This window comes from Cetorhinus maximus, unplaced genomic scaffold (genome assembly GCF_964194155.1).
Source record: "Cetorhinus maximus unplaced genomic scaffold, sCetMax3.hap1.1 HAP1_SCAFFOLD_267, whole genome shotgun sequence".
In the NCBI taxonomy this organism is placed as follows: domain Eukaryota; kingdom Metazoa; phylum Chordata; class Chondrichthyes; order Lamniformes; family Cetorhinidae; genus Cetorhinus; species Cetorhinus maximus.
The window spans coordinates 77,901-86,250 of record NW_027596227.1 but is presented as its reverse complement, the minus strand read 5'-3'; positions in this window follow the sequence as shown (position 1 = coordinate 86,250).

Here is an 8,350-nt window from a genome sequence, read left to right as displayed (position 1 = left end):
AGAAAACAATGAGAAATTTCTGAGAAAGATTGATAAATACACAAGCGGGAACAAAACTCCAAAATATGACTAGCTAGTAATGAGTCGATATTGTAGCAGTGAGAATGGAAATTGTGCAAGTAAACTCGAATAGCGTATTGATGTCATAGAGAGATAATAGCACTAGGAAATAGATGTTTACCAGTGATTAAGAGGCGTCTGGACTAATATGTGACACTAAAACAAGCAATAGACAAAAATAGATAAGAATATAAGTTCCTGGATGAATAAAAGGAGATAGCAAGAAATGAAAAATGAGTGAAAAGCAATGACAAGGAAGAAAAAGACGACAAGAAGCAAATCATGGGTTTCGGGAAGAAAACAAAAATAAAAAGGAAGACAAAGGAAGACTTAGAATTAAATAATGAATGAATAAATTACAGAATCAATAAAATACCCGAAAGACAAAAATTGAAAAGGGCAAATCGGAATAGGAACAGAGATAACAAGAATACATTCACTAAATATACGCTCGTAAGAAATGAAATAGCTATCTTCTCCCCGCTCTCTCTCTATCTCATTCATTCCATCCCCCTCTCTCTCTCCCTGCATCAAAACCTCACTCTCTCGCTCTCATTCTTTAAATCATTTTATGTCACTACAGCATAAGTGACTCTATCCGCCCATTTTTCCACACATTTCTTTGAGGTGGATGGTGGGGGTGTGGTTGTGAGGCTATGTGGTGGGGTGGGTGGGGGATGTATCGCCAGAATGACGGGACACACTCTGAGAATACGTGTGGCTATTCTGGGCTAAGGTGTGGAGCATTTTCTTCTCAAAAAGGTTTGTGAATCATTAGAATTTTCGTCCCGAGAGGTACGTGGCTGAAGGTCTCTGGCTGTTCAGCTGCTGAGTATGTTCAAGGCTGGAATGTAGGGGTTTTGGTAATAAAGGATAGGAAGGTACAGCAGGAAAGTTTATGAACGTGATAGATCAGGAGTCATCATGTGTAAAATGAATGGAATGTCAAAGGGCTAATTGCTTCGTGGTCGTTGAAAAATTTTTTAAGTCATTATGCGTGCAAAGCACTTTGCGCTTATACACATGTTATTCATGTATTTCTGGCAGCCTGTCAGCGTAACTGAAACGTTCTCTCCAAAACGAAAATAGACCTTAAACACTTTGAATAATTTGTAAACAGTTTCTGCTGTTGGAGGAACGCATTTACATAACAGGGACAAGTGCCTCGGGAAGGGCGCATCATGGCCGGTTTGAACAGCATGAATAATCACATTCCAGGTAGCAGAAATATTGGATGGTATTAAATGTAAATGTAAAGGTAAAGGTAAAGATATTAACAAAGCTATGAAATGAACAAAATTCATGGAGAGTAATCACATATACATCAACTAGTGCAATCAGTCAGGGATGGAGTTTTGGGGAAGGGGAAATGCAATGGGGCATTTAGTGCGTACAGGACACACCCTTAACCATTATACAGCGAGTCCACCAAAGTAGTGGTGATGGATTTGAACATTGGATGAAAACCAGGGCAGTTAGGGACAATCATGTTAGCTGAAAATGGACACATCATCACCAACTCAAACCTAGCCATTTGTTTCGGCAACAAAATTGAAAGATACGAGAAGAAAGAAGATAGAGAGAGAGAGGGTGGTGTATTCGGCACAAACTAGTCCCAATAAAATAGAAACAAAATAGCCAACCATAAAACATCCACATGAATAAAGGAATCCGAGCAATAATATAACTGAAGGTAGAAATCGTTCAGAGAGTAGAATGACGATAAAGCAGAGTCGGACGGACCGCATATCAAGAGGTTAGGGACGAATATTGAAGCGGAAGGGAAGCAGAAGCTTGGCAGTAAATCATTAATGAATAAATCAGCTAAAGCCTACAATATCCTACAAAAATAACAAAATGCAAATCAACAGATGTTTAGAGACAATATGGATGAATTAGAAAGAATACACATAGAGGCATGGGCCGAGATATTCCATGTTTATATCTCTCACTGTCTCTCTCTATCTCTCTCTCGCTCACTCTGTCCTCAGTCAGGATTATATCTATATTAGCACGCACTTAGTTAAACACTTTTGCAGGAGCTGAGCACGCACACGAAACATATTTAACATAAGAAAATTAGCTTTTAATCCACTCTTTAATAAACAGCTTCTCTGGATGTGCCGGACTACGACATTGGCATTAGTTCCTAGATGATTTTGCGTTTAATCGGGAGGGATATTGGTTGATTGCGTTTAGCCTTTGCCTCAAACCTGCCACCCCATACAATCAAACATCATTCATAATTTTTTTTAATAAAATGTGATATTGCACAAATACACCTGCTCTCTGGATAGTTGTGATCTTGTAGGGACAGAAGAACCGTCAGCGATTTAGGTGTAATATATAGTGAAATGTCTTCAATCAAAGAATTGAGAATCTTTGACACCCTCTACCGCAGAGAGTTGCAGATGCTCGGCCTTTTAGTTTTTACAAAACAAAATTCAAAGGCGATTTTTGTACAAAGCTGATTAAAGACCTTGGGAAAATTTTAGAAGTGGAGCTAAGGTAAAAGGTCAGGCATGTTTAAAGTGAGTGTGAAAATAAGTTGCAAATAACACGTCGCCTCCACCAGCTACTACAACTGAAGTTCATGTGAGCTCATGTCTGCAGTCATCTTCGGCCTATTAATCTTATCTGTATTTTTCCGTCATTTTTTCACAGCTTGTCTCTCTCTAAATGAAGCTATCTGGATTATGATGTGCCACGCCGAAGTGTAACACGCAATATAAACTTCATATAGTCAGGATATTACTGATGGAGGATTGGTAACAGGGAGGTCGCAGGGAGATGGAACAGGTGGGACATTTTCAACTTGTCAGGCTGGAACTCATGGAGCACCGCAGGGATTACTGCTGGCGACTCCGCTGTTTACAAACTGTGTCAACAGATGGAGAGTAATGCATATACATTTGGTGTACAGGCAAAATACGGTTAGAATTGTAAAGTATAGGGAGGGCAGGAATAGGCTGCAAAGAGATACACACATTTTAAATGAAGGAGGAAGCAAGGAGTCAGACGGTGTCTGATATTGAAATGTAGGAATTTATATACGTTTTTAGAAAAGAGAATAAACAGGAGAATGTTCAAGTTTTGAAACGTCTGAATATTGAGCTTGACTGGTTCGTAAGTATATTATTACAGGAACAAGGAACGAGGTCATTTGCATGGAGCTAAAGAAAGTCATGGGAAGGCAAAGTACATGTGGCTCTACACTGAAAGGGCATTTTTGCACGAAACTTAGACAATATATAAACATTTATGTAGGGCTTTGATGAGACCTGAACTGGAGCAGCGAGTGTAAATTTGGTCACATATAAGGAGAAGCATAATTGCCTTGAAAGTGGTACAGTAAAAGTTCACGCTGTTGGTGTCTGGGATGAAAGGGTTATCCAGTGATGAAAAGCTGATTCAATTGGGCCTCCCTGCAGGGTCGAAGAATAAGGCGTGATCTAATTGAGAAATGCACGGTTTTAATAGGGGTTAACATGAGTAGACACTGAGAGCCCCGTCTCCATGCCTGCGAAAATAGATCACATGTGCACATTCACAGGTCTACGGATCAATCATTTTAGCTTGAGACGAGTTCAAGTTTCTGCATTCAGACTTTGTGGATCTTGTGGATTCCCGACACCAGTGGGCTTTGTCTGTTCCATCGTCCTGTGCAGGCAATGGGCTGAGATGGACAGTTTTTGCTTTTTCAGAGAATCACGGAAGCTCGTGTGAAATTTAACTTGAGACTACAGATGAGCGATGATTGTACTGAATAGCGGTGCAAGCCCAAAATAAAAACGGAAAATGCTGGAAAAACTCAATAGGAAGAACAGCATCCATGGAGAGAATGAAAAACAGAGCTAAAGTTTCGATTCCTATTTTAGTTTTAATTGTTTTGTTTTTATCCACGTATTTTTGTTTCTGTTGGTTTAATTTTATTCATTGCTTTACCCCCACCTTAGATCATGTTTTCATGCTTTTTCCCAAAACAGTCCCCTCCCCCAACCCACCTCTACAAATACCATCTATCACTTGTTCAAATTGTTCTTTCCAGAGTGCCTACCCTTGTCCTACCATTAGCACGTTCTTCTTTCTGATCTGAAAGCCACCATCTGCATCTACTTTTAGCCAGTATCACCATCATTAGCACACCTTTATCATTTTGTCCATGATATCTCTGGCAACCTTTCCTTTGCCTCAACGTAGCACTGGCCTTCTATCTAGTTTCACCTGCTCTACCCCACTTAAACATCAGACAGTTCATTACATTTTTACATCTCTTCAGCTCTGCAGAATTGTCATAAGGACTCCAAGTGTTAACTCTGTTTTCATCTCTCCACAGAAGCTCTAAGACCTGCATAGCTTTTCCAGTATTTTCTGTTTTTGTTTCAGGGTTCAAGCAACCACAGTATTTTGCTTTTACATCAGTGGTGCAAGCTCGGTGAATCATATGATCTACTGTAGCTCCTATTTCTTCAATTCTTACCGTTAGAACTCACAATTGCCTGCATCACAATCCATTTTTTTACAATTTTGTCCATTCACTTCAACTGTCAAAGCCTCGCTGAAATGACAAGCTTCCATTTAACCGATGCCTATATTTATGTCATTGGCAATTATATATTCGTGGTCTTCTAAACTTCATCTAAGTTATTAGTCACTACAGTGGATATGTGAGATCATTGTGGGACACCTGGAGTCACAGCCTGCCAATTGTTATCGTTGTCCATTCCCTCTGTCCTCTGGCTTCTTTCCACTGATCCTTAGCCAAAGTAATATTGCCTTCAATTCCATCATTATGAAACTTAGCTGACAGTCTCTTATGGAGGACTTTATCAGATGTCCCCTCGATGTTGATACACATAAAAATCATAGACATTCGTCTGCAAAACACTTGAGTAAACACTTAAAAACATTAAATGCAATTCTTCAGGCAGAACTTGCCCTTTAAAAACAATGTTGGATTTCTCTGATCAGCTGAAACATTTCAAGATGTTTACACGCGCTTTATATCATAGTGACCTGTCGTAATTCCCCTACAACAAAGCGTACTCCAGCTGAACTCGAATTCCCTGGTTTCTTGATATATTTCTTAAACGGCGGAATGAAATGGAAGAATTTCTAAACTTAAGGAGTGGTAGCCACGTGTATAGAATTGTAAAAGTTTATAGTTAACTACATTTGTAGCGCTTGACTAAATCCCTTAATATCCTGCAATAAAACAATCTGTCCTGAAAATTTGTAAGTGTTTTGTGTCAATAATGTCTCTGATACATTTCTCCTGCTGACGTGAACATTGTTGAGCCTATTCTTTCTGATGAAATTAATTTCCTTGGATGCCTGGAATGATGATCTCTCCCTTCAATTCCAATACTACAGGGATGCAATTATTCAGAATAGAAACAAAAAACTGTTTATTCTGGAAATCCACAACAAAAATAATAATTAAACTACCTGGAAAAATTCAGCAGGTCTTATATAATTATTCAGAATTGTTCAAAATATCTGTCATCTCGTTAATTTCATTGACAATGGCGTCATTATCAGATGCAACTTGCCTCACATCGCTTCTGGCTATTCCAATCTTAGAAACATGGAACATCAGAGAAGGAGTAGTTCATTTAGCCGTTATAAACTGCTCCGCAATTGAGTTCTAGGAGAATGTTAAAAGCTGGATATAAAATTTACTAAGTGGCAGGAAACAAAATAATAATTGTTGACGGGCGCTTTTGTGATCAGAGGGCTGTTTCCATTGTGGTTCCTGTTGACTTAGTAATAGTTCCTTTACTTTGTGTAGCGTCTGTTAATGATTTTAAATGTAAATGCAACATGGAGAACAGAGCTGACCTCCCGAGGTGTGGTGAGAGTGACTGTCCTTTACATCAAAGTAGCCTTTGGCCGCATGTGGAATCAATGAGCGCCAGCTAAACTGGAGTCAATGGGAATCAGGGGCAGAGCTCTCCACCGGCTGGGGTCATACCGAGCTCAAAGGACGATGCCTATGGTTGTTGGATGTCATTCATCTCAACACCAGGACATCACTACAATAGTTCCTGAGGTTAGTGTACTAGGCCCAAGCATCCTCAGCTGCTTCATCAATGACACACCTTCCATCATAAGATCAGAAGTGGGGATGTTCGCTTATGATTGCACAATGTTCAGCACCATTGGCGGCTCCTCAGATGCTGAAGCGGTCCACGTTCAGTGCATCCAGGCTTGTGATGACAAGTTGAAATCAAATTTCGCGCCACACAAGTGTCAGGCAATGACCATCTCTAACAAGTGAAATTCCAACCATCGCCCCTTGATTTGAAATGGCATTTTCATTACTAAATGACCCACTATCAAAATCCAGTGGTTACCATTGACCAGAAACTCTAATGAACTATCCATTCAAATACTGTCTCTACAAGACCTGGTCAGACTCTAGGAATCTTGGCATGAGTAACGCGATATAGACTCCCCAAAGCCTGTCCACGATCTACAAGGCATAAGTCAGGAGTTTGATAGAATAGCCCTTACTTGCCTGGATGAGTGAAGTTCCAACAACACTGAAGAAGCTGGACACCGTCCAGGACAAGCAGTTCGCTAGATTGGCACCACATCCACAAACATTCAATCCCTCCACCACCGCCGCACTGTAGCAGCATTGTGCACCATCTACAAGATGCAATTCAGGAATTCACTAAGACCCCTTAGACAGCACCTTCCAAACCCACGACCACTATCACCTATAAGGACAAGAGCAGCAGATTGATGGGAATAACACCATCTGGACGTTCCCCTCTAAGGCACTCACCATCCTGACTTGGAATTATATCGCAATTCTTTCAATGTCGCTGGGCCAAAATTCTTGTATTCCCCTCCTAACTGCATTGTGTGTGTACCTATACCACATGGGCTGCAGCCGGTCAAGGGGGCAGCTCACCACCACCTTCTCAAGGGCAACTCGGGATAGGCAATAAATGCTGCATCAACCAATGCAGCCCATAATCCGTGAATGAGTAAAAATTAAAATCAGCATTGTCATATCATTTGGCACTGCAATGTTGAAGGGCCGAATGGCATGCAGTTGCTTATATGCCTGATATTTGAATGCCTGCTATGTGCTTTGCTCTTTAAATCATCTCTGTTTCTGTTTCTTTCTTATTTCTGATAGTCTGTCCCTTTAACTGATGCTGGATTTGTAATCATCGTATTTTATGTGAAACATTTAGATAAACTATTAGCAAATTCTTCTGATCTGCTGCTCATAAATCGATATCGAGAATTAATGCCTCGGGGAAGGCTGCATCATAGTCAGGGTAAATAGCATGAATATGTTTGTTTTAGAAACCATAGCATAGTTGCAGGGGCTTGAAAGCAAACAAGTTGACAAAGCTATGGAATAAATTAAATTCAAATGATAATTATCATGTTGGATCTCAACTACAGCAATTACGCTTGCAAGGAGAGGTTGGGAAAGGTACCCAAGTGGCTATTTTATGTACGTTAAAGGACTCAACCATTACTCAGTTAATAGGAGGTGCACCAAAATATCGCTGTAGAATTCGTATTTCGCATATAAGCCACAGGAGAAATGGGTAAAGGTTTTAGGTGTAAATGGGATCGTCATCTGTCAGAAATTAATTGCTTGTTCTGATAAGGTTTTGGAAAAAAATAAATAGAAGCAAGAAAATCATTTTAAAAATATTGTGTGAAAAAACCTTATATTCTGGCAATGGGAATGCAATTTGTGTAACTAAACTGGAATAGAATATTGACGAACAGATCTAAAAATATTTTATAAATTGATCAGTAGGAGAATTAATCAGGAGAAATATAATAAAAACAAAATAGCCAATAATAACATTCACTGGATCAATAAATCGAATAGAACAAAACTAAATTTAAAGCCTGATGCCTGCAGTAAGTACTATGACAATAATTGCGAGGGTGAGGAAAAGCAGGCCTCTCTCGCTCTCTATCTCTCTCTTTCTGTTTCTCCGGCTGACCCTCTCGCACATGTTTAATTTTGCAACATATAACATCACACAATTCCACCAAACAGACTGAACACATTTAACGTGAAGACTTCAACAATTCCATCCCCATCAAGATTATCTTTCTGTCATTTTACTCGAGGAAAGTTTCATTTTGCTTTCAACCTCTGGCGCAGAACAGACTCATCATTTCACCCACTTCCATTCCTCAGCACGGTTTGATATATTTCATCTTAAAGTGATTTACATGTACTCGCTTAGGTATACATGTTTTTAGGGTAGAGATACGGAACAAGGGTCAGACTATTATGAGT